At 38.9% G+C, this 24,450-nt stretch overlaps 1 long non-coding RNA gene across 3 annotated transcripts in view; it reads left to right on the forward strand.

Annotated features, from left to right (window-relative positions):
- Window positions 1-24,450, forward strand: part of LOC137147620 (uncharacterized) — an 88,794-nt gene that overhangs the window by 27,380 nt on the left and 36,964 nt on the right. For 2 of the 3 annotated variants that reach the window (XR_010918261.1, XR_010918260.1), the window contains one exon: window positions 11,840-11,946. The exons of the other annotated variant lie outside the window; for it this stretch is intronic. This is a non-coding gene — a long non-coding RNA (uncharacterized lncRNA). The remainder of the gene's footprint in view (window positions 1-11,839; window positions 11,947-24,450) is intronic. 3 annotated transcript variants of the gene reach the window in all.

A 24,450-nucleotide genomic window follows, 5' to 3' on the forward strand; every position in this document is an offset into this window, starting at 1 on the left:
AGAAACAGTTAAGATTTTTGTCATCATCTGTCAGGATCTACCTTTGGCAAACCCATTTTGGAGGTAAACGGAATGTGAGATAAAATCCATATTTCAATTGCTCTTTCCTTCAAAACTTGTTCTTAAATTTTGTGTACTACTGAGATCAGACTAACGAATCTGTAGCTGCCTTTTTTCTCTCTTAAATATATATGTAGTATGTTTGCTGTTCTCCAGTCCTACAGTTCTACCCCCATTTGATTTGATTGATTAAAAATCCTTGATACCAGATTTGCAATTTAATGCGCAAGTTCTTTCATTATTCTGGGATGGAAATTATCTAGGTTTTTCCATCCCTTCCCACCTCCCATTTGAGCACATTATGCTCTTTCAGTTTTGTTTCCATCTCAGATGTGGTAATTTCCATCTTCTCTAGGTTTTGCATCTTTGTGTAGTGGCCCCACTTGTTCGTTCTTGTTTTATATGGCTAAAGAACCTTCTAGTTTTTTAAGTTTCTTTGCAGGATCTAGCTTAGCTTGTCTTTTGGAAGTTATCACTTTATCCTTTCATTTTTTGACCTCCAAGACAGTGTTCTTTGCTGGTTAGTCCTGTCTTCCATTCTGTCCAGGAACTTCGCTTACTCTTAACATCCTTTTTGAAATGGTTATTCATCAAGTTAGATCTGGAGCCCTTTCCTACAAGTTTTTTTTCCCCCTTGCATGGAATGTAACTTCCATAATTCTTGCTCCTTTGACTTAAATTCTAAGACTCCTCCACAATGAAGGACCTTGACTCTTCAGTCAAGTTGACATGCAGCACCACTCCTCTGTCTCCTTAGTGCAAGGAGTATGAGGCAAGAATATCGTAAGGATAAGAATCATAATGTCTTAAGCATACAAAGAATTCATAATCACAAGCAGAATTAATAAATCATGCCTAGATAGAATCCCCAATCATCACAAGTATTAGATACTAGACTATAGATTAATTTAGAATATTAATCTCCAATTTCTATCAAAATTTGTTTCCTATTTTAATATGGAAGTCTCAATTGGAATGCAATAATTTTGATCCATTAAATTTGACACACATATTCAAAGCCTTTTAAGTCAGTCTGGAATTTTTTTCACAAAGCTAAGAGTTTTTTGGTTTGTCTTTGTCTTTGGTTTTTTTTTTTTTTGTTCTTTTTCTTTATATGCAAACCAATTGCCACAGCCAGCCACTGAACCTGCTTGGATTGAACCTGAATTGACCATTACTCTCCTAGGCTTCAAATATATTTTGATAAATGATCCTTGCCAGCAGGAGAGAGGCATAATTTGGTTTGTTTGAACAAAGTAAAGAGTGCATAAGTAAATATAAGTGTCTAATCTTTGGAGTAGCAAACTGAAAAACGTAGTTATTATACACCCTGATGATGATATAATCTATGTTTATATTGCATTTTTACTTGAAGATGTCAGAACTTCACAAATGCAGGTAAATAGTGGGCATAATCTATATCTATACCCATAGATATATGTACAAACCAAACACACAAGCACAGAATTATATATAATATATAAATACAAACCAAACACACAAGCACAGAATTATGTATAATATATATACACGTGTGTGCGCATACACAGAAATTAAGATGTGGTGGATACTATTTAAACATCTGTCTACTTATAGACAGATATGAAAAAAATTAGACCTGTCATTTCAATGGGAGATGATGGGTGTTCAGCACTTTTTAAAAATCAAGCCCTTTGTTTAGGTGCTAAATTACAAATCTAGGGGCTCAGCATTAGTCATCCGTTCATCTTGGCCAAATCATTGAGGACTTTTAGTTCTTAGTCACTATATTTCTTTTGTGTTTAAGCTTTTTCATTTTCAGAGCTTTCTAAGAATTTCTTCTTTTCCACACATTAATGTAAAATAAAATCTCCATCAAAAAGCTGGGGGGGAGGGCGGAAAGTGAGGACAATTTTCTTTATTAAAGCACATTTCAATGACTAGAGTCTTCCGACGGCTGCTGTAAGTGTCAGCACATACACTTTTACCTTCTCAAGTATCCATTGGCTGTGACAGGAAGTGATCCTGATTGTGAGGTAAAAGTACAACATGAATATGGTCCTAATTGTGTATTTTCTAGCAGTCAGAAGGGGGCTGGGAGCCCAGTTTCCTACATTAAAACACTTTGCTTTGCCAAGAAAGCACTATGTGACCATGAGCAAACTATTGACTGTCTGTGCCCCAGTAACCTCACCTGTAAAATGGGCAAACTAATGCCTCACAGGGGAGGTTGGAAAATAAATACATCTTTGTTCAAACAAACAAACAGCTTTGAAATGCTTGGATGAAAAGCTCTGCAGTATATGGATTTTTATTATACTTTTAAAATTTTTGCTAAATGCATAAGTATGAGTTCCCATATCATCATTTTAAAGCTTTTGCATTAAAATTGGTGCATGACCAACTTAAACATTTTTATTCTGAATAATATATATTCATGCTTGCTTTTTGTTGTGAAATCATAATTTTTATTGATATAGTTACATTTTCTGGGTAGGCTGCCCCTTTTAAGATTTTTTTCCAGTCCCCTGAGTGGGCTCCTTTTTATGTGGTGGGCCTGTCTCCCCACTTCTATTTGGTTAGACTGCAGGATCCCATCCCATTCTCCAACTGGGTCGCCTGGTTATACCCCTTGGTTGAGAACCATGTTGCTCTGCAGGCCTGATGGGCTTGGCACTTGCAAGAGTTTCCCTCTGGGAGCCTCTGCACAGTAATAGTATTCAGTGATACAGAAGCAGCTTCTCCAGAATAAAGTATGACTGACTTTGCCCAAAAAGGTACACAGTGCTTAGAGAAGTGGATTTAAAACAAGAGACCTACAAGCATGTTGTGTCACCTATGTTTGCCATTCCCTTCAAGCCCCTAGATAGATCTAACATAGCCCCATTTTCTTGGGGACCAAGTTATAGCCTTTTGCTGCTGACTCTGGCTTTCAGTCTGTGTGTGAACCTCGCAGTATGCTGACCACTTTCCCCACTATCTTTCAGTCGGGGCACCTTTAACTGATCTTCATATTCTCAGCCTTGAGTCAGGGCTGAGGAGTCCCCTATTCATGACTATACACCTGGCTATTGTTTGAAGGAATGCTTCTTAATTAGGCAATTGTTTCACCTTTCCTGCCTAGTTTCTTTTATCAATCCCTTTTGACGTAACTTTGCATCCAGGCAGGCCAACATCACTCAGACTCACTGAGAGGCATATGATATTTATAAAACATTAATACAAGTATTTCCCAGTTCTCCACAGTTGTAACCACAGAAAGGAATAAATGGTGCAATTAAAAAAAAAATCAACAGTGCAAGACTTTCCAGGTGAGAACTAGACACTGATGTTTACTTGTAAAAATTAGTTTAGTGAAAATATTAAGTTTTAAAAGTAGATATACATGTCAGTATTACAGAACAAATGCATATAGTTAATTTGAAATACATTTGAGGAAAGCTAAGATGATGTGATCATAACCATAAGGTTGATTTGATTTACTAACTTGCATGTTGTGTCCCTAATTTTTTGTGGATCCTGAGTTTCTCATGGATGCATTTATTGATTCCCACTTAGATTGCCTTGGTCTCTGTTGATTGTTCCTGACCAGCAGAAAGGAAGACAAGATGCAAGGGATGTGGTTTAATTAGGCCACAACTTTATTAACTTAACTCATTTGGGAGCTATCCTAATATAACTGAGACAGTGCAGGTCATTATTCCTTCCTAAATCGATTGCACCTGGTGCAAGGTGGCCATTAGCTCTCCATATCTGATTGCCAGCCCATTGCTGGCACCCTACAGCTGTCCCCTTACATGAGGGCTAAGGGGCTGGGAATGGGAGTTGGCTTATTGTGATGCCAGACATTAGGAGCTCTAAACTTGTTCCCAGCATCTTTAGGGGATGCCTGCCCCAAAGTCCTTTACAATTCCTGTCCAGGGAACCAGACCTCCTATGGAATGAGTACTGGCACTGTACACCTGTCACAATTAGCTTAGCTGTCTCTCATCCATTGCCAGCCAGGTTCAAGATGGTTAACAGTTTCCTCCCCAGCATTGACCAAAAATATATATGCTCCCTGGTGGTAGAGGTGTACCCCACTGTCCCTGAATAACTTGGATTCTAAATATATTTTAGTGGGTAATAACTGATCTTCGTCATTTCCAGTTCACATCTTCTGGCCTTGTCAATTCATGGAGGCCCAGCAGCTCCCCACCATCCCCTCTGCTGCAGTATTTCAGACCGGTTTACTGTCACCCCCACTAAAAAGTCCTGAAACTGCCCTAAATCTTTCTCAAATCTTTTCTCAATCTGCTCTCCCCTTTAGAAACCAAATAGGTTTTACCCAGATTTTACAAAATAATCTTTTCAGGTGCCTGCTTCCTGGCTGCCAATAAGTGTAATGGGTGGGCGGCATCAGTTGAAGAACATGCCCCAACTTCCATACCAACTCAGAATTGCCTTGCTCCCAAGGCCCAGCTGTGAACCTCCAAGGGAACTGGGTGCCTGCCTGCAAGCCCAATACCACAAATCCAAACACTGGGTCTCATGATCTTTCCCTTGCTCCCCACAGCACGCCCCTCCATCCAGGCCAACTCATAGTTGCCTCACCTCTGAGGGTCAAATGCACAATATTATGACTGCACATTCTTCACCAATGGCGGTCATATAATCATGAAAGAAGGGATAAACAAGAAGAGTTTAGCACGGAGATCGCTGAATTAAACTGTCCCGCGGGAGTCTCCATATTTTTGTATGCAGTTGGATGCCACCACTGATAAGCATACCCCTCTGGGTTCCTATTCCAAGCTGTGCTGTGAATGTAACAAATTCACTTCCAAACTATTGGGATCCTGGTTCACTATGGAAACATCAACAATGTGTACTCTTTGATGTTGCTGTGGACTGAAGTTTTCTTTTTCTCCCTTCCATGTGAAGAAAGAGTGACCTGGTGCTAGGCCAACCTCTACTGTTTTGACTGGGCAAATCCCAGCCTCTCTGTGCTCTTGTAGTACGCTGACTCGCTTTGGCAGCTCTTTGTTGTTTTTTTGACACTGAGTCAGTGTGTCAGATCTTTCTCCCCCCTCTCCACCCCTGTTGCAGTTTCTTAAATTCCAAAGTTCTGTTTAATCCCTGCTTGTTGAACCCCTCATTTGACCTGATAGAGACTTATCTTCCAATAGCCTGGCGCAATGTGTTGCCTCTAGCCGCTGGTCCAGCATATACTGTAACCTGAATGTGAGAGAGGGCTCAGACAGACGGTACAGGGCTTAGATACCCTCCCCAGGTGCTGGGGAGGCTTACATGACCCCCACCAACCTGCCTACCCCTTCTGTCAACCTCTAAGGGAGGAGATGCCGTTTAAAGGGTTCATTACCATTTTTCTCCTGCCAGTCAAGACAAAAGCCTTTTAGAACACATTTTAGGCTATACATACAGACATGCTGTAGGCTTCCATTTTCTTTGATGCAAGATAGGTAGACAGACTACATATCCTAAAATTACTTCTGATTTCAATAGGGCATGATATTCTTCACTTCCTGTTCTAAAACACTATGTGTTATTGCTAATTGCAATGAAACTTTTTCTCATTTCACTCTAGAGGAACTGTCATTGGCTTCCTTTGACAGTTATTTGCAAATACAGCATAGAATTGTACAATCTAAATTTGTAGGGCCAGATATTAAAGAAAAAAAATCTGTGTTCAATTCATGTACATGCATATTTCAAAGTGCATCTGTTATAGATACATGAGTATATGACAGAAATTGCACATACATGCGTGTGCAATTTTGAAAATCTCTAAAGAATTTTGGGATTTGGTTGGATGAAGGGCATTATAGGAATGTAAGTTCATTATTATCTCTGCTACTGTGCATCCACGTAAAGTTAAGGACGTCATTTATTGTGTATTTATACAGCACCTAGCAAAATTGGGCTCAACCTGGTTGTGACCTTTAGGTCCTATAGTAATATAAATGTTTAATAATACAAATTGGACTATCTGATTATGAAGCAGGTTTAAATATGCAGCCCTGTTTTTTGACATTCATCTAAATTCTCTTCCATTCATCCTATACTGCCTGCTGTGAGAATACTTTAGTCTGTGGTCAGCTTCTTTGATACAGTAGTGCATTGCTTGTTGTCCAGAGCATAGATTATTAGGAATCTGGAAGCTGGTGCAGCTCACACCATGTTCTAGGACTGTTCCTATGTAAGTTGTTACCAAATAGTAACAGAAGCACAATTTCTTGGGAATGAAGTTGAGTAAATTGAATGAAACGTCTAGTGTTTTTATCCATCAAATATCTGCAAGAGTGAGCTGACTGGCAAACAAGTCTGAGGTGGAAGGAAGAAAGCTTTCCTCTAAGTATGAATAATTTATTTTATGGATAAAATAGTGCTGGGAATAAAAAGTCATGGAAAATTCCATGTTACTATTTGAGGTGTCTGACCTTTTCCACCTCTCTTTTCATTCTTTAACCAATGTCTTCCTTAAAAGATTTGCCCAGTAATTCTTTGACTCTGTCAACTTTCTTGTTGTCTTGAAGACCCATTGAAACACTGTTAAAAAAAGAAAGTGGTGTATGACGCTATGAAATTGATTCCTTTTGTTTTCTATGTGCTGTGCCTTTGAATATCTGAGATCCCTGTCCATTTGCGGACACAACACCAGTCATGTTTTCAGAGTGGCTATGACCCATAATGGATAAAGATATACACTATGCTCTCTCTCTAGTTTTGTCTTTGTTGCTGTTTTCCTTCATCTAAAAGTGTAAGTTTAGAATCTTTAACGGAAACATAGAATGAGGATGAACAGCATCTGTTCCTTTTAGGTTGTTTTGCTGCTCTGTGACCTCTTTTCCTCAGGGCTCTTCCTAATGGCTCCTCTTGAAAACAAACACTCCAGTCATCCTTACTTACAACCTGTATCAAGATTATTGTTCATACCCATTTTACATGTCTCTGCCTATAGGTATTTCCTTCAGACATGTTAGACAGAATCTTTCCCCAAAATAATTGTTGCAGTTACTTTGGAGATTTTCTTAAATTAGCCATCTAATAATTAGCTATAAAAGAGACAGTCTATAGAAAACATACCACTGTAATATCGTGATTCGAGAAGCTATTCTGTATAACTACAGTAGAACCTCAGAGTTACGAACTACTAAGGAATGGAGGTTGTTCATAACTCTGAAATGTTCATAACGCCTGTTGGGAAAAAAAAGATTCCAAATGAGGTTCGTTTACCCTGCACCAGATAGAAAAGAGATCCACGCAGGTAGTTGGGCAGTCTCCAAGCTTTATTTCTGCAGAGGTCAAACACTTCCCAGCAAGTGGTCAGTGTGAGACCCCGAAGGCATGCTCTTTTGCATATTTATACAAACAAGACAAAGAAATTACATATGCATAGATTCTTAATGCTTATAGGTATATTCAAATTACTACTACTATTGCTATTGGCTTATACTTTTCTACTTTTACTAATTATAAAGGTTTGCGTAACAGATAACATGTTAACAGAAGATTTCAGCTTATCTATCAAAGTTGTCTGATCTATCTCTCAAGGCTGTGTAACCAATTAAAACCAGTTGGGGGTGTCTCCTTGCCTCTTCTAGGAAACCTTTCTCTGACCCTGGCACAAGATAAGCACTGTAAGGATAAAAGGAAAAAGGGGGAGGGGGGTGATTTCAGCAGAGAGCAGAACACTTAAAGAAACTAAAATGGAGTAACTGTGGTCAAGCAAACAATTATTTTCCTTCACTCCGAACAAAACATTATGGCTGTTCTTTCAAAAGTTTACAACTGAACAGTGACTTAAGACAGCTTTGAAAGTTTAATATGCAGAAGAAAAATGTTGCTTTTAACTATCTTAATTTAAATGAAATAAGCACAATTTCCTTGCCTTGTCAATTTTTTTAAACTTTCCCTTAATTTTTTTAATAGTTTAACACAGTACTGTACTGTATTTGCTTTTTATGCCTTTTCTTTTTTTGTCTCTGCTGCTGTCTGATTGCATACTTCTGGTTCCAAGTGAAGTGTGTGGTTGACTGGTGTGTTCATAACTCTGAGGTTCTACATTAGTTACAGAAAAGAGAATAAAAATTTCACATCCTGTAATCTTCCCTGTGGATTACTCTGGTGTGATTCATGACCTAAGTGGCCCACCACATGAACATCAAATAATACTGTTCTCAAAGTGGAGTATTTCCCCTCTCCAATACTCCCCTTGGAATTGTTCACTCACAGATTCCTTCAGTTAACTGACCGCTTGTGCTTTTTACTTGTGAATGCGTATTTCCAGTATTGCAGAAGGCCAATGTTTATTTTCAGGAAGGACATTTAAATCAAGATGTTAACCCAACTGTTCTGAGGTTTCCCCTGCACAGCATTCTGAGAGCAATTATGGCTTTTTTCCCCCCTCTTAAGGGCTAACTATACATGGGCTGTAGTTTCCTTTGTGGTATCTGTTGTTGTGCTCCAGGTGACACAGACTTCACTCAATGCTGCCACATTTGGGGATTATGATTCCTTTAACATATGCACAGTCATTGAAATAAACTTCTTAAGATAAGACACATCCATTTTGCATGGCACTGGCCTCTTGACTTGAGGTTGCCAAGCTAGCACTGAGCAAATGCATGTCCTAACACGTAACACTCCAATGGCTTTATAAGAACAGTTTTTACCATGGTCCAGGTTGCCCCATCTTCAGGTCTGAGGGAATCTATGGAAGTTCTTGATTCACAAGTGACTAATTCACCATTCTAGTATTACAAAAGTAGGTAACATGTATAGACAGTCAGCTCTGTTTGTACCCTTTTTAAAAAGTTATGGCCCCTTTGACTGAGAGAGATGTGAGGGAATAAAATAAGCTTTATTTGCATCTGAGAAGATGCACTGGGAAGCTTACTTAGGCTGGGAGTTGATAGAAATAGTTTAGCCATATAGAGCTGCTCTATGGTAAGAATATGGGAGAGAGGACTCAGGCAGGGTGCTTTCAAGGGCTAAGCCACTACACAAATAGCCCATTTCTTTAGACTGATGTTGCTAGAGTCCTTGCTTTGTTTGCTATGTGTTTAGAATTATCCAACAAAACCCATTAACTGATCTCTTACTGGAATGAGGTGTAGTATAGGAAACAGTTTGAATGGTGAGCAAAGATGAAGAATACTGTAAGCATGGAGTTAACTCCCAATATTTGAGCTAAATTTATGTAAAAAGAGAGCTTAAGAACAATGGGGAAGGGAGGGGATATAAAAAGAGTATCCACTCAGGACATTCTCCTATATGCATATGTTTTTCTGAAGAAGCATCCCATGAGAAAGGGATTTGATGACTGTTTGTTTTTTATTTTGGAATATATAGCTCAGAACTAATTTTTACCAGATGTACAGTACCACTCTTAAATCAAAGACTGTGACCTGCCTCTTCTTCAGACAATGCCTCAAAACTATTAATAGATTTTCCTATTAATCTAACATTCAATAAAATTCAAGCTATTACAAGAGGAACATTAGATGCCAGTAATACAATTCTCATGACTAACCTGTTCTATCCCTTGTGTTATACATCTAATTGCTGTAAAAATTTGCTCATTTCAGTTGTAGCAAAGAACAAGTTACAACTTGTCAATGAATTTTAACCTGTAAGCACTAGCATTGCATCTAGAGCCCTCACATTAGAAAAAATTGGGGTTTTTTTGGTAGGTTTGGAATTCTTAATGTACATGGAAATTGCATCATCATGCAAGTCTCAAGCATCTTAACTCTCAGACCTTACTTCTAATAGAAATACTATTTACATAGAGATTGATATCTTCAAAGGGTTGGATTTTTCAACAGCGCGTAAGAGTTACACAACCAGCTCCCATGGAAAGCTGATGGGAGCTGGAAGCTTCAGTGCTTTATAAAGATTAGCTAATCTCTTTTGCACTCAAGCTATTCCACACACACCTGCAAGGTAGTAGTATTATCTCTGTTTAAATAAGCCACTAATGAATAAGGAATGTGTTCACTAAATTTTACCTCTCTGCTCACAGAATGTCTATGAACATTGCAATACTTTTAAACACACTTATTATTTCAGATTGTGTTGCTTAAATGTGATTCGCCATGTAAGACACATGGTACACTTTGACTACATTTCTGGTCAGAATGCTCATGAAGGATGAATTTAAAATTTGCTTCGCACAAGAATTCAAATGTGCAAGGCTGACATCTGTGTTTGTGCAAGCATTTGCGCTAGTAAAACTTATTTTGCAGGAATATTTGCAGAAGTTAAAGAAAAAGTATAAACAGAAGCAATGGGAGTTTGTTTAAAAATTCCAAGTGTTACTGGAGCTGTGAGTGCTTAGCACCTTTGAAAATGAGGTGACCAGTCATTTTTTATTTTTATTTTTTTTAGTGCTCTCTTGAAATACATGTCTGCATTTACCCAGTAAACCCAATGTTGAATTTAACAGTGGATTTCACACTGTCTCCTCAATCAGCAGACTACGAGGGCCAGCACAAGGGTTAAACACTGCTTGAGTGTGACTTCAGTGCTCAGTGGTGCATAGGATTTGCCTGGGGTCTTTACAGTGGTGAATTTCACCTCCAGTTAGGGCCATGACCATTACGGTGGTTTAGTGTAGTGGGAATATACCTCTGTATATTGATCATTTTACTTAAATTCTTGGCTTACTTATAAATGTGCATTTTAAGGTTGCATAAAACATATAATTTAAGGTTTTTATTCTTGGTGCCCTCTGACTGTCCATGTTTTCTCTCACTCATACATACATGTATAATCCTTATTCTAAAATCACTACAGAATGTAATAGTCTTGAGGCTGGCAAATGTAATTCATGAAAAGAATGACTCCACCCAATATCCCATGAACATGCTGAAGCATTTCCAGTGTGTAAGTGGAAAACTCCCAATGAGACACAACACTCTTATTTCACAGGTTATCCTGGTGCTTAAAGAGGCAATGGTACATGATAAATATTAAAATATATATTAAAAATATTCATACTAACAAAACATGGGCATTGATTTTTTGCAATCATATTCATGTGGATGGACCCATGCCACTGAGCAGACCCCTGATGGATTCCATGGGGGTCTACACAAGCACAAGTATTTACTGCAATATGGTCCATGCAGACCTTTGGGCCCTACTTTTCAGTACAAGGGCTAAATTTCTTTTGTACTCATGTACTTTTCTAGATTCTGCACAGACTAATGTCTGTGCAATCCCATTGACGTTATAGCAAAATGTAGGATAAATTTGGTTGAAAGGGGAGGAAAATGGTTGGATAAATTGGAAAACATGACCCAAAAAAAGCAAAGACATACTTAAAGCAAGCTTGGGAGACTGGAACAGACGTTGTCAGCTCTCCAGCTGTACACACAATGACATGACTGAACAATTAACTATTCCCCAGTGGCTTTTAAAATACTGGGAATAAACAGAATATATTGTAACCTAGCAAGCTGTAAAACAGTTGACAGTAGCAGAAGATTGAGGATTTGGATTAAAATATAAAATGTGTGTGGGGAAGCATGTTTTTAGAGGCAATCTATATTCAATATTTTTCAGGAAATGGGAGCAGTCGTTCATCTCTTACAGTGCTTTTAGAGTATTTGGCATTTTCTTTTACGTGCTCTGAAATGCATCTAACCCTGAGTTTAAGATTGTTTAAATAGAACAAAACTAGTGTAGCAGCAATATTTTGGTCACACTGTACTAGCACTATCTACACCCCAGTCTTGACTTAACCATACTGAAAATTAGGATTGAGCTACAACTGTAAAATTTGTTCCTATTTCAGATTTTCAGCCACTCCAAAGCTTCACATGTTTTGATCCACGGCTTCTATTTTGGCCCAAAATTCACATCTGGACCCAAAGTCTGATCCTGACCTTCCAAGATGGGCTGGTAAGATTTGAGATTTAAGATTCAAGCCCATCTCTACTGAGAACTTTGTTAAACTTTCACTACATTGCATGGCTCTGTTGCAGGCAATTGTGACATTAGGGTTGGGTAATGAATGAATGTCACGGAAATGTGAGTAAAAGAATAAACCCAAGATATCATGAAGTTACAATGTTTTATGGTAGTAAATAAAAATGTCTACATGTTCTAGCTCTCCAAAAGCCCCACAGCGGTATTTAACTGAGTTTTCCACTTTAGAAGGATTTGTAAGGAAGGAAGTACTTTTTAAAATCAGCTAAGAGAAATTATTCTGAGATTTATATAATTTTATTTATTTATTTTAATTTAATGTGGCACAGGAGAGATGAGGTACCCCACAATAAGAAGAGCTTGCAGATTTGTCGTTTGAGTTGTCATTTTACCCTCGAGTCAACTATTCAACACCCAAGAGTCTTCATACTTTGGGTTGTTGCTGCTTACAGTACTTCCTCTGGTAGATGGATGCCTTGGGAACTGAGTTAGCAGATATGCCAATAACTACTGGTGACAGTTACAATTCATTGACTCAGATCGTATTCTGGGTTAATAAAATATTAACTTTCCTCTTCAAAAGACTGCTTTGCAGCATCAACTTAAAAACACACCAAAAAAAAAAAAAAAACCCACCTCAAAACACCCTGCTTTTACAAAATTCCATAGGTTTTTTTTTTTATATAAAGCTCTTGTTACCATCATTTATACTGTGATTATTAGCAGAATGCCTAGAAAACCTTGCATTAAATCACACTATCCAACATTGTTGCTACACTGATGACTAAAAACCCTTGTGGACAAGGTTTTAGACCCAAAATGTAACACAGCATTGAGGCATGGAAGCCCCAGCATGCACCCTTTTAAAAACGGTGCATTAGGCTTGAGCTATCCTGAAGAAAGTCAGTACAATTTGTGGGGAGGAGGTAAGGAGTTGCACCTACTCTCTAGATAGGACTTGCAGAATAAGTGTAGTTAATCATGTAAAGGAGCCCCTTCTCCTTCCCTCCCTGCTTCCTTCCCTCCATTCAAGAGATGAAAATCTAGCCCCCATCTGTTGTAAAATCCCAGCACTAATCAAGAAGGAAGTGAGTGGAGAGGTGGAGGTAAGGGAAATAAGGTGGGGAATGGATCTCTGTCCCTATGTAAATCAGTGGGGTGGGTAAGAACTATAGATAGTTCTGCTTCTTTCTTGCTCTCATTTGGCCTTGAGTGGAGCCATTGTCTCACCCTGGCTGAGCACTGCTTTGCTTTGCAGCACTCATTCAAGGGGAGAGTTGTCTGTCTTAATCTGCCATCAGTTGAATATCAGCCTGCTGGCAAGGAACCTGCCCCCACTGGAATGTCAGGGAAGTCTCCATACCCGCTCAATGCTTCCCAGTTCTCACTGGTGCATGGAAGTCTTCCCGGGTTGGGTTCTAGGACTCTGCCCTAGAAAGGGGAAAGATCTGGGCAGCTGTTAGGCAGTCACTTCAAGACATGGCTTTTCATGTCAGCATCCACTGTGGCCTCAGAGCTGCAGAACTGAGTTGGGCATTGCTGCTTCTGCAGGCTTTGTGCTGCAGAAAAAGTGGCAAATGATATAAGAGAAAAATATTTGCCAAGGTATTTCATTCTGATGCTTTTATTCTTTGCCAATTTAAAAAAGTACCTGTAGTGACGGATGCTTAGATTACTCTGTGCTGACTAATGGGCAAGGTTATCCCGTGCATAGCAAAATTGTGGCTCTCCCTTCATTCTCATTACACAGTTATCGAATTTGTGCATGGGACAGGGAGTGGGAGCCAGGTACTTGTAACTAGAGCTGTGGACCGGAAGTCAAGGCTTCTGAGTTCTTTCCAGTTCTGCTGCTGACTCAGTGTATAAACTTAGGCAAGATGTATCACTTTTCTATGCCTCCATTTCCCCATCTGTAAAATGGAGGTAAAACCTACCTGATAGGGATGCTTGACTTTAATTGATTGATATATTTTAGAAGCTCTGAAATTCCTGAGTGAAAGATGCTATGGAAGTGCAATGAAATATTTTATTGTGGGGAATTAAACACAACAACTCTAAGCAAATAAATGATCATTTTTGTTGTTAATTCAATCTTACTCATTTAACATAAGTTTTTAATGCTTACAATAATTTAAAAGGTGTACAAAGTGACTTGGGAGCTAGAGAGTTGTCTTTTTTTTAAAACATTTTATTCTTCTGTCAGCAGGTTTTATTATACTGATAACTTGTGTCTCCAAAGCAAGAGACTAAAAAATTCTCACTTCCAGTGAGCTATGAAGGATCATGAACTGGATGTGTACACTCTAAAATATTTGCTTTAGCAGTGCATTTACATCATTAGCTTAAACTCTGGTAATGCTTTGCAAGTGCTGTTTTAAGAACTTAACATATTCTGGTTTATCTATTCTTGATTAAAAGGCAATCAGGTATTGATTTGCTTAAGGCTTAATAAGTGCTAGAAGCAGACATGTATGTAATTTAGCGACAGATTAAATATCATCTTTCATTTGAGCTACCATCTCAAGGCATGTCTATAATGAATGTAGAGAAGACAAATTATGCCATTTAACACTCGTAATTTGCTTTGAAACTTTTTTGGTTACGCAGCTACCAAAGGGTCAGGAGACGTGTTTCAGGAAAATGGAAACACTGGGATATTAACCCAGACTGTAATGAGATTAAAAACAATGATTGATCAGATCTGTGCAGTTGTGGCTGGCTGGGAGGGAAGCACTGCCATTCTGTGGAATGGTTTTCTTAGCATCAGGAAACAGTAACATTGATGGCTGCCCTCTCCTGAGTATTCAAATTGCTTCAGTGCTTTTGTTTATCCCAGCTCAAAATATTTTCTCTCAGATTCTCCTGCCATCATGCAGTGTGACAAGGCTTTGTTTCTGAAAATGCTGGCTTTCTATAATGAAGCGAAGGATGGCATAAGTAAATTGAATTAAATATAGAAGATATTAATCGGCATCAAAGAGAGCATGGATTCAGTACCATTGTGTTTCTACATACCATATTACTATGTCTCTTCAATGATTCTGCTGGACAGGAAAGAAAATATAGGGTGGAGCTTTCTTAAATGAGGTATATTTTCTGATGCTGAAACTAACACTGTGGGGAACAATTCTGTTATCGATCTTGAGGGTTTCTACAGAACTTATTGCTATAATATCCAAGTGCTTTGGGCAAGAAGATGAACTTGAATGGCCCAATAAATTTCTTCCATCTCTATTTTAAATTACAGTAATTAATCAGCTACTGTATGAGAGGTGAAAATGCTTGATGTAATATAGGAATGTAAAACACATAGTTTATGGTATTGAGACTGATTTTCTCCTCGTGCCAGTTCTATACTGTTTTAATTCCACTGACTTCATTAGCATTAAATCTGGGTTTATCAGTGTCCAGGTGTAGGGAATCAGGCCCATATAAATTAGAGCTGAAAAACATCAGGCATGAAATCCTGCCCCATTGAAGTTGATGGTAGAACACCTGTTGACTTCACTGGGGTCAGAATTTCACACCATACCCTTCTATGTAAGCAGTTAGTATATTTGCCACAGGAACTCCATCATATGTGACTGCAGGTGAAGGAGTTGCCTATGCAACAATCTCTGTTAAGATTAAAAGTTTTGAAAATGGTTGAGAACTCCTGTTTTTAAAGTATGCTTTGCTGTGTACATGACAGCTTTCTCATGCAAACGAGCTAACTGGCCACTTCCCAAAACGAAGCTGACAATACCTTTGAAGAAAATTGCCAGTCTCCAATCCTGACAGACAGGGGGTAGGATGGTAAGCTAGGTAATGAGACAATGAGGGGAAACTGCTGAAAGACTGACCATAAATTACAGCAGACCACGCAAAATGAATGAGCACAGGAAAGACTCTTTATCTAATGACTGGAGCTTTGTGGCACTAATGAAAAATCCGGCGGATATACAAGAATTTAAAAAATTGTCTGTTTCCCATTCAACATTGCTCTTCAGTCTGACTTCTGAATGTCTGCAGTAACACTATCATGTTTTTGACGGCAATGACACACTTGATTCCTCAATTCTTGAGCTGCTGCGTTAAATTATGGCAAAATGTGAAAGACCAAAATAAAAATGCTAATTTGTATGTTGACTGCATACTAAACCAGCAAGTGATAAAAAATAAGTTTCTTCAATGTGTCATTAACTAGTGGCTGTTTTTAAAGCGATGTCTGCTCTTCCTGACTTTGCACAATGCAATTCGCTTGATAGAATATTTAGGGCGCCTGTTCCTTTTATGAATGTTCTGTTTTGCTTCGTGCATACTTATTTACTGTGAATAGTAAATTGTTGATAGTGTCTTGTTCACTGAAATGCATGAAAATATGTATGGAATACTGCTGATTAGTTAAAATCTGTGAAAATGTAGTACATTGAGAGGAAGGACCACAGCAATAAACTCTGATATTTGCATAAACAATGGTAACACAAATGTAGTATATTGAAAATAGATGGTATATACTACTTTCAATGTCTGTGTTGAAAATTGATGTACCAACTCCATCTCCATTGTCTTGCTTTCTGTCAGCTTGATTTGTTACTTTTGACCCGAACTGTGTGGCTAGAATTTTAGCGCTCAAATTTTAGCATCAGAGACTAGAGTCTCAGTAATGGAGTTATTTCCTAAAGTACTTTAGAGAAGTAGTGTGTATTGTTCATGTTACTTAATTGTTTTAAACTTGTATAACTTGAAGCTATTTAGTTGTCTGGTGAAAGTTCAGAATATGCGTTGCATACTTGATTTGTTTATCACCTAAAAGGAATAACATCCTAATTGCTCTGTTGAACTTAGTGTCTGTAAAACTGCCTTGTGTGTTCTATGTGCGTGCATGCGTGTGTAACTAGTCAACCTATGGGCAGAGAATTTGTCCAACTCTGCAGAGTTATTTCTATCATATACTAAACATATTGCGGCAGTTCAAATGCCAAAGCTGTATTTAATATGGATTGCAATAGTCAAAGTCCAAAATTGTGAGCAGAGATTATTAAACGTTCTGGGGTTTTTTTGAGAATCCTAATGTTGACATAGACATAATATAAATATTGTGCCCAAACATTACTCCAGGCTGGTAAAATGTGATCACTGATTATATGTGCTGTTACAGAGAGAAATAGCAAACTGCATGGTAGCTGCCTTACATGTATTGATCAATATGGAGACGTTAATATGTATTGAACAGTAACTTTGTTTACGCCTCTTGTTGTCATGTGAATGTGATTTTCCTGTTCAATAACTCACTAAAGTAATGATGCAAGCTAATGGGAAATGTACAAGGTTCTATTAGACCATTTATCATCAGAAAAGAAAGGAGTGTGCAGCCAGTGAATAAATAGCAGTGAATTCATTATGACATCCAGACAGCTGCTGCTGTGCTTCTGGTCTTCTCCACAGTGAGAGAGTACTGTATGCCAGCTTTCTCCTGATTCATAATTATTCATGTTAAGTAAGAATTAGTCACAATATCTATTTGTTGTAAAATCTTATATACTCATTGCCAAAAAAGGACAAACAAATGTTTAAGAAAAAAAGGCTCTCAACTGGAGCCAAACCCAGCATAAATCTGAGGGTCAGATACTTATCTCGCTTACACCAGTGAAGCATGAATGATTCCAAGGAAGTCAGGGGAGTTTACAGCAGGGTGAGTAGGATCAGAATCAGATCCCTAAGATACAGCCAATTGATTGCTAATGTTTTAATCCTGATGTAACCCCATCTTCCTGGAACAGAAGTGGGGAAGGTTATGTTGCAGATACAGGAAAAGATTTTTCCATCTGCAAGGAAGACTATAAACTATATAATAAATCGGATTCATTCCTTCGGCTCATCTACTTCCTTCTTCCCCAGCAGTGCTTTCCTCGGTGGCTTCCTTGTTCAGATGCACAAAACGTAGTGTCTAGTCAGTGAAGAACAGCAAGACAGTTGGGATGTGGGCTCGGAGACTTTTCTAATCCCTTTTGTGGAAGGTGAATTCTCTCCCTTGTCCCCAAGTCACCATCCCATCTCCCAGTGGACAGAATGCCCGTTGTCAGGGTGTTCTTCCATATTTGGGGCTCCATCTGGAACTATGGCAGTGTCACTGTTTAATCCATCTGTGGGGTCACTCTCAGTTTAACATGTGAGACTTGTGGCTTCTCAAGCAGTTGGTTTTCTCCTGCTAGTTGGGAAATAGGAAGCACAGCTGTGTGGTGCATGGCATTTCCTTATGATGACCAAACAATTGCAAGTCCTGGAATTTAGGCAACTTAGTGGAAATCCTGACCCCACTGAAGTTTGACAAAACTCCCATTGACTTCAATGGGGCCAGGATGTCACCCCCTGGTTAAATTATTACAGACATCTCAGATCTTTTTATGCACTTAATAAACAGGAACTAAAGTGTTAAATGTATCCCTTACACTGCTGTAATACAGAGTCATAGCCTGTGTAACAAAGATTTCAAGTGCAAAGGTAATAAATTACTCTGAGTATATCATTCTTTATGGGGACTGCACAGAAAATTGTAGGAACAGGCTATTTTAATTGTTAGTTGTGGGGGGGGCTTGTCTGGTGTTCTTTTTTTTCCCCCCCAACACTCTTCTTCTCATAACATCTGAATGTTTTCCCATAAGCTACATACTACCAAATCACTTTGGGAGATTTTTTTACCTCCCCATATGACTTCTCTGAATAGACACGACTCCCCATTATTGTGGGTATTATTCTTGTTTTATATCAAAACATCAACAAAATGGAAAACTGCTGGGGAGCAGTGGAAGTTAACTCTCTACCATCTATTTTGGCGTACCATTATCATGCATTTTAAGAGAACTAAAGAACAAAATTTATTCTCCTGTGCAACAGAGAAGCAGTTACTTTCACAAAATGCTCTGTAAGTGCTGACACTCCTAAGTGATTTAGCCAAGTCCTAAATGTCTTCTCACATGCTTGATAGAACTTGCTTTATGCAGGGTGCAAACCGTACACTGTTTGGTGGGGAAGGCTTCGCTGGGAATATCTTATAAACAAACCGCTGTTGAGCCAAAACCAAGAACATACAGTGAATCCCATAAGGATGTCCCTTCCTTTCTGAAGATTTGGGGGCTGTGCTTTTAAATTTGCAAATAGTTCTATTTCTTTCAAATTTATATGTAGGGTTTGTTCTGCATCTTTTGAGCCCGACTTTGTTACCTCATCGTTGCTATTGGAGGCCCAGTACAATTTGAGTTGCTTGACCTCTGTCCTACAGGCTTAGCATAGCATTCAGTTGCTTGCTTGGCTATTCTGACCTCTGTAGCATGACATCTTTCAGTTGGCAGAAACTGAATAACCTTATAGATGTCTCAGTTTCTGCATAGCACGGCACATAACAAGACAAAATACAGATACTGTATGCTTGCAGCTGCACAGAGATAATGGTGATGGGAACAACGTTATCCTTGAACGTCTGGGGTACATTGTTTTATTGCCAAGGGGCATACTTTTACTCCGCCTCTCCTATCACCAGATGTTTTGACAACCCCAATTATTATGGTGAGAATGGAATATAGTTAAGGGTGGAAACCCAATGTAGGTAATTAGCATATATGATAATGAGAGAGATAATTAGGTGAAGGTTGTTTTTATGGAAGGGTATAAGTAGTTACCACTTAGACAAAGAGGGGCGCTCCATCAACACCTGACTCCGCGGGAGGTGCTGCCGGTTGGACCAGCGGCCACTGACTCCCTGGCAGGACCCCTGAAGAAAGTCATTCCTATATAGAGCCTTCTGAGTGACTGCTTAGCTCTCCAGGCTCAGTGAGTATGACATATTGTAGTTAGTTTTAGGCTTTGTATCTAACTAGTATATTTATAGAAAATCTTGCACATTAAACCTTATTGATCTGCAAATCGGGCGTACCCTGTCTCACTGGTATCCACACTGATCACAAAGTGTCCAGACCAACAGTTGCTACCTTCTCTAAAAACCTCTGTTGGACACACCTATGGACAAAAGGAGCGGAACCTTTCAGGTGCATGTGCTTGAGTGCCCAAAGTGCAGCATTGTGTGGGTTCTGAAAATCAGCCTTCTTCACTGTAAATGGTAGAAGATAGTGAGGATTCAAACAGTAGTCTATCCATGCATAGCCTTTCGTTGTTAACCATGTACAGGAAGCTCTCTGCATGGATTAAGAGCAATATATAGATCAGGAGTACCTCTTCTTGTGCAAGGTAAAGAATAATCTAAAACAATTTCAGTCCATGTAATGAACCCCTTGTTTTAAGATTCCTGCAATGCCTAGGCGCAAAGAGCTGGGATAAGGGTCAGAATTTCTCCCCTGACTATTTATACATTCGTTCCTTCCCCAAATGTAGTTTTGTGAGGAGACACATGCACATTTTATTGGTTTTTAGTTATGTGTTTAGCTGCAACAACTATAGGAATAAACACCCTTTTTATATTCTAAAAAGCCTGATACATAGACCACAAAAGTCAATGGGAAGATTTTTAGCCCCCAAATGTCTAATGATGATGGATAAAAGTAGCTAGAGAAATGTCTGGCGAATTTCCTTTGTTCAATATAAGAAGGGATAATTACTGGAAAGGATGCCCACTAAATTGTGTGGTTATGGTTCCGAGCTTCAATTGCAATACAAAGCCTTTCTCAATCTTGACAAGTGTAAATGTTAATGTATGAAGGTTGAAATTATGTGTAGTTGAAAGGCATGGGATTTCTATCTGGTTTGCAAAGTGTCTGGGGAGATAGGGACACTCATATTGTAAAGGACTTGGCTGTGGCCCATTTCTGCATGATATGAACAGTAGGAGTGCAGCGCTTTGCACTGTTTGTCTGACTTTTCTTGTTTGTAATTTATCTACTACACTTCTCTGAATTCCTACTTACAGATGTAGGTGGTGGGCTATTTTACTCCCTCGTGGAGAGTCAAACTTAAATAAGCAATCCAGGATTTATGCTTCAGATTCCCTTTTTATATGATTTGATTTCTATGTCCTCTCTCTTCAACCTTCCACTCCCCACCGTTCACCTCCTATGTACTGTAGCTTCTCCAATCCTCCCAGTCATTCTGTTGATTAACATGATTCTGGTGATGCTTAGGCAAGTGGTGATTGATGGTTATAGAATGGAATAACATAAGGCCTGTACAGTATATCATCCTTCTCAGGCATCTTTGTTTTAAAATGGTGATAGTGGCCTCTATCCTTAAGCCTAGAGCAGTATTAATTTAACTTGCTCTGCAGGTCCATATAGGGTCTGGTCCAATCCTCGGGTCTAGTGGAACTGCACTCTGCACAAGACCCAAGTGGTGTTGAGGCAATGGTAGCATAAAACACCTATGCAAAACTCCCAATCTTGAATTCAGCTGGAGACAGAGCTCTTGGATTCAGCTAGGGACTAGGGCAAGTTACAGCAACCCAAGAGATCATTTCTGCAGCCAGAGACTGAGGGATCAAAGCACTTATTTGGCTGTGACCTCATTCCTTCGTCACAGCCTGTATGCTGGAGTGTGGGGAGGGATATTGGCAACTCTGCCATCCAGGGATTTGTCTTCTGCTGGAAGAATTCCCTCGTGTCTGGATGAAATTGTTCTATTGCCATTGTACCACTGAAGCTGATGTAATGGGACCACAGAACAATGATGCATCACACTTGGGGTAACTTATCCAATTAATTTTGTTACCAATTTAGAGCTGATAATTAATTGGAAAGCTTTATATTTTAAATATGAACATAGAAGTTTAGTGCTTTAATTAAAAATAACATTTGGCATTGCATATGCTGGAGCTAAGTCAGATTGCACAGTGAAACTGAAGACAATTCACATTTGTATTTCATTACAGTATCAAAAAATGCCCTATTTGCAACAAAAATTAGTAAATTTTCATTTGAAAATGAATCATCTTAACTATAAATCATCTTTTGGGCAAAAAGGTCAAATGTTTGCTTAAAATATAATTAGATTACATTTTTAGCAGAGTTGCTATTTAAAACTTGTTTGTGATGCAGAACTCCTATTTTTGTGAAATTTCACACAAAAAAATCTTAGACAAAATTAAATTGTGATCAACATCAGAATTTCACTGCCTCGCACAGCAGTGTTTGAGGAGCCAAAGCCTGTTCCTGTTGTAGGCTGAGAGGATTAAATTTATGGTCTCATTACTGCAGAAGTAAGACAATGATAGCGGAATAGCAAATAATGTCCTGACCTTAACAGCACTGCATTTATTTAATGTAATTAATTGATGTATTTATTTTTGAATAATGTGGAATAGAGCTGTGGTCACCTTTTGTTTATTGCTTGAGATAAATAGTGTATAGGAAAACTAACCCAAATATTGTTGGGAAAGAGAGAAATATCTTGAGCACTGACTTTCATGCACACCAACAATGTGCACAAATACTGTTTTGGAGACTAAAGGTGCACAAATGTTCCTTGAAATGGCACAAAGCTAAGTTCTGATTTTTTGGCAGCCTTACAAGACATTATCAAAGGGAATTATTGTACTTTAGATGTGGGGAATTTATGGTATCCCTTTGTACAGGCAATCTAAATGTTAATTGGTAACTATACCAGTCTCCATTCTGAATAACTCAAAGCACAACATTAACTATTTTCTACTTGCTTTGCAATTTTAGTCACTTTGGTTTATGATGAAATACTTTAAATGCAAAGTTCCAAACTATCGTATTATAGGAAAGATTTTTAAAACATGAGAGTCATAAACAGGTCAAACTATTCACCTGAACCCTGTGCAAACATGCTTCGCATAACATTATATTTTATCTATAATGCCCGCAGATAATCTGTTAGGCTAAAGTTCGTGGTTGTGCTTGCTAATTTTGGGTGCCCTCTCAAAAACTTTGGGCCCAATTTTGAGGTAAAGGAAAAGGAACAATGGGGAAACAGGCAAGGGAGTTGAGGATGTCAGATCAGTAACCAGCTACTCCTACAGAAATCACTGAATGCTTTCTCCCTCAAAAGTCCACAACAAAATAAAATTAGAGGATGAGCCCTAACATTTCTGCACAGGGCTAAGTTGGTTGGTGGAGTTGGAGCTCAGAGAAAGGTAGTGGTACCCTTGACTGTCTCACTTTGTTTTAGTCAAAGCTTAGTTTCTGCTTTCAGTGGAAATGGTTGATCTCTTGTCAAAAGAACAAAAGTTGAAAAACAGAGAAGATATTTGATTTTTGGACAAAATTTTTCATTTTTCAATGAAAAGTTGAATTTTTTCCCTTTGGAAAATAGATTCTCATGATCCCCCATCAGCTCTAACCACCTCGCATTATAAGTAAGATGATATCTGCATTGTGATGTATTGCATTGGTTGCTAACCATCCATACACTTGGAATTCCAATTTTTCAAATCCTAAAAATTGGGCTCTTAGTATATTAAAAAAAATTGGCCCTGGGAGTGAGGGGATGACCTGATTTTTTTTAAATGCTTTCTCTGTGAGAAGATGGGATTTTCAAAGGAGTTCGGACCCAGCCTCCATCTGAGCCTAGATTTCCTCTTCTATCATGGGGCTTGTAGTGCAGGGTTCAGGTGACTGAGCACAGGCAAGGCCTGCTAGGAAAAGAAAGCAGAATAATATAAGAGCTTCATGTTCCCATTAGGGGACATAGTCCTGAGGAAGGCCTATTTGGTCCCCATAACAGTCCTTCAGGGACCCATCTAGAAAACCAAAAGGGCTTCCCCATCTTCAGAAGGGAAGGACCAGAAAAAAACACAAGGATCAGCTAATTCTGGGGACAACAAATAAAAAAAAGGAACAGAAGTCAGGGTCATAGATTTAAAATCAGGGTTCCAGAAGGGAAAACTGAGCAGAGAACTGTGGACAGAGTCCACTGCTCCTCAAGAGTCCAGGGAGCTAGTGGAAGTGCTCTGCCTGGAGATATGAACAGACAAGTGTGCTAAAACTGGTCCCACAGTCACAAGGAACTCCCCTTCCCAACAACCAGCTCCTCCTTGATTTATATATGGCCATATTGGCCAATGCCAGGGGGAGGCTGACAAGGGTTCTCGCAACTTCATGGTGCTATGGATGGGGAGTGAATAAATGAAAAAGTGCAGGGAAAAGCGCAGACCGAACCTCAACAAGAAGCAAAGCGTTACCTACACTAAAGGAAAAGGGCATGCATCATTTTACGTTTCCTGCCTGAATAACTTTTGACTATTTCATTTGTCCCATTGTCTCCCTCACTTAAGTTTTTGCCAGTTTAGATCCCTTAACTACATACAAGTTGGACAGCGTTCTTTGAGCCGCTAGCCAATGTAGTCCCTCTGTCTACTTTCCCAGTGTAGGTACAATGTTGTGCCTCTGGGTTGTTGGTCAGCACTGGGTGTTGAACCTGAGACCTCTGGATGTTAAAACTTGAGCAACTGCTGCCTGAAGTTAAAGACAAGCAAAGGGGCTATTAGCCAAGACTGTCACAAGCTCATCAACCTCTGTGAGTGGTTCAGCC

The sequence above is a fragment of the Emydura macquarii genome, unplaced genomic scaffold, assembly GCF_026122565.2.
Source record: "Emydura macquarii macquarii isolate MOO-44397 ecotype Brisbane River unplaced genomic scaffold, CSIRO-AGI_Emac_v2 contig_561, whole genome shotgun sequence".
Taxonomy (NCBI): Eukaryota; Metazoa; Chordata; order Testudines; family Chelidae; genus Emydura; species Emydura macquarii.